Source organism: Petromyzon marinus, chromosome 57, assembly GCF_048934315.1.
Source record: "Petromyzon marinus isolate PM22_M1 ecotype Great Lakes invasive population chromosome 57, UKy_Petmar_22M1.pri1.0, whole genome shotgun sequence".
NCBI classification, from domain to species: Eukaryota; Metazoa; Chordata; class Hyperoartia; order Petromyzontiformes; family Petromyzontidae; genus Petromyzon; species Petromyzon marinus.
Window position 1 is genome coordinate 9,847,415 of NC_133723.1, and position 3,123 is coordinate 9,850,537.

The following is a 3,123-nucleotide window of genomic DNA, read 5'->3' on the forward strand; positions in this document are numbered from 1 at the left end:
AGGTGGTGATGGTGGTGGTAGTGGTGGTGATGATGGTAATGGTGGTGGAGGAGGTAGTGGTGGTAGTGGTGGTGGTGATGGAGGTGGTGATGGAGGTGGTGATGGTGGTGGTGATGGTAGTGGTGGAGGTGGTGGTGATGGAGGTGGTGATGGTGGAGGTGGTGATGGTGGTGATGGTAGTGGTGATGGTGGTGATGAACTCTGGAGTGGAGCGAGGCGCCAGTAGTCTCACAACCCTGGCGCTCAACTCCTTCCCCTCGTGAGGAAACGCCCACGCGTGTGTGGGGGGGTGTGTGGGGGGAGGGGTGTGTGTGTTGGGGGGGGGGTGTGGGGGGGTGTGTGGGGGTGTGTGTGTGTGGGGGGGGGTGTGTGTGGGGGGGTGTGTGTGTGGGGGGGGGGGTGGGGGGTGTGGGGGTGTGTGTGTGGGGGGGGGGGGGGTGTGGCGGGGGGGGTGTGTTTGGGGGGGGGTATGTGTGTGTGTGCTGGGTTATGTTTGTGTGTGTGTTCGTGAGAAGGGACCGGGCGTGTAGTGGTTAGTGGGCTGCGAACCCAGAGACCCGAGTTCGATTCCCGCTCACGGCCACCAACACCAGTGACGATTATCTGAACCGGTCATGGGCCTCCCCTAGGTCGACTCAGCCTCAAATGAGTGCCTGGTGCGGTGTGTAGTAAACATCGCCGCTGGGGAGACAAAGGCGGCCGGGCGTGTTGCTGACCACCCACCCCCTCGTGTACCGTTCCGGCCTTCATAAATGCTCGCTAATAGCACTTGCCCCTACAGTCTGTTAAGGGTATATGGGGATCTTTGTCTTTGTGTAGTTCTACAGGCACATCTTGTGACACGGACCCAGTCAACAGCAGCAGCTGGTGATGATGATGATGCTGCTTCACGTTCGCCTTCCAAATTCCATTGCAGCATTAATGAGGGCATATGGCTCCCTCCAGCGACAACTGCCAGCAGTAAGACTTTACTCCACGAGATAACGAAATAAACTATTACACGAACGAAAATATTTATTTTAATTTTACCAGGTAAGACCCACAAAGCATGTCTTTGTTTTTAAAGAGGCGACCCGGCTATCGCAAATGACGGTGGCTATGAGATGTTAACTACCTCTCCTGGTGTACAGGAGGTCGTGGTGTGTGCGTCTCTCTCATCATCATCACGGTGGCTAGGAGATGTTAACTACCTCTCCTGGTGTACAGGAGGTCGTGGTGTGTGCGTCTCTCTCATCATCATCACGGTGGCTAGGAGATGTTAACTACCTCGCCTGGTGTACAGGAGGTCGTGGTGTGTGCGTCTCTCTCATCATCATCACGATGGCTAGGAGATGTTAACTACCTCTCCTGGTACACAGGAGGTCGTGGTGTGTGCGTCTCTCTCATCATCATCACGGTGTACAGGAGGTCGTGGTGTGTGCGTTTCTCGCACCATCATCACGGTGGATAGGAGATGTTAACTACCTCTCCTGGTACGCAGGAGGTCGTGGTGTGTGCGTCTTTCTCATCGTCATCACGGTGGCTAGGAGATGTTAACTACCTCTCCTGGTACACAGGAGGTCGTGGTGTATGCGTCTCTCTCATCATCATCACGGTGGCTATGAGATGTTAACTACCTCTCCTGGTGTACAGGAGGTCGTGATGTGTGCGTCTCTCTCATCATCATCACGGTGGCTAGGAGATGTTAACTACCTCTCCTGGTACACAGGAGGTCGTGGTGTATGCGTCTCTCTCATCATCATCACGGTGGCTATGAGATGTTAACTACCTCTCCTGGTGTACAGGAGGTCGTGGTGTGTGCGTCTCTCTCATCATCATCACGGTGGCTAGGAGATGTTAACTACCTCTGTTGGTGTACAGCAGGTCGTGGTGTGTGCGTCTCTCTCATCATCATCACAGTGGATAGGAGATGTTAACTACCTCTCCTGGTACACAGGAGGTCGTGGTGTATGCGTCTCTCTCACCATCATCACGGTGGCTAGGAGATGTTAACAACCTCTCCTGGTACACAGGAGGTCGTGGTGTGTGCGTCTCTCTCATCATCATCACGGTGGCTAGGAGATGTTAACTACCTCTCCTGGTGCACAGGAGGTCGTGGTGTGTGCGTCTCTCTCATCATCATCATCACGGTGGCTAGGAGATGTTAACTACCTCGCCTGGTGTACAGGAGGTCGTGGTGTGTGCGTCTCTCTCATCATCACGGTGGCTAGGAGAAGTTACCTACCTCGCCTGGTGTACAGGAGGTCGTGGTGTGTGCGTCTCTCTCACCATCATCACGGTGGCTATGAGATGTTAACTACCTCGCCTGGTGTACAGGAGGTCGTGGTGTGTGCGTCTCTCTCATCATCACCACGGTGGTTATGAGATGTTAACTACCTCTCCTGGTACACACGAGGTCGTGGTGTGTGCGTCTCTCTCACCATCATCACGGTGGCTAGGAGATGCTAACTACCTCGCCTGGTGTACAGGAGGTCGTGGTGTGTGCGTCTCTCTCATCATCATCACGGTGGCTAGGAGATGTTAACTACCTCCCTGGTACACAGGAGGTCGTGGTGTGTGCGTCTCTCTCATCACATCACGGTGGCTAGGAGATGTTAACTACCTCGCCTGGTGTACAGGAGGTCGTGGTGTGTGCGTCTCTCTCATCATCACGGTGGCTAGGAGATGTTAACTACCTCTCCTGGTACGCAGGAGGTCGTGGTGTGTGCATCTCTCTCATCATCATCACGGTGACTAGGAGATGTTAACTACCTCTCCAGGTGCACAAGAGGTCGTGGAGTGTGCGTCTCTCTCATCATCATCACGGTGTCTAGGAGATGTTAACTACCTCTCCTGATGTACAGGAGGTCGTGGTGTGTGCGTCTCTCTCATCATCATCACGGTGTCTAGGAGATGTTAACTACCTCTCCTGGTCCGCAGGAGGTCGTGGGTTTGATCCCGACCCTGACGCCTGCTGTGTGTTTGGATCTTGTGTGTCTCCTTTCTTGCACAGGGATATTGAGCGTTCAGGTCCTTACGGCGTACAGCCGTTTCAATATGGCAACAACAACAACAAACATCGGGCGGCCAATTAAACAAAAAAAGTCGAGTGACAGCTTGTTTTGTTTCCTCTGGGGAGTATTG

At 53.8% G+C, this 3,123-nt stretch overlaps 1 protein-coding gene across 1 annotated transcript in view; it reads right to left on the reverse strand.

Annotated features, from left to right (window-relative positions):
* The window catches only part of LOC116955047 (uncharacterized), an 8,948-nt gene extending 8,681 nt beyond the window's left edge, over nt 1-267 (reverse strand). The window contains exon 1 of the mRNA XM_076052764.1: nt 1-267. This exon is cut by the window's left edge and continues 406 nt beyond it. The gene's annotated coding sequence lies outside the window, so the exon portion shown is untranslated.
* Between the last annotated feature and the right edge of the window lie 2,856 nt (nt 268-3,123).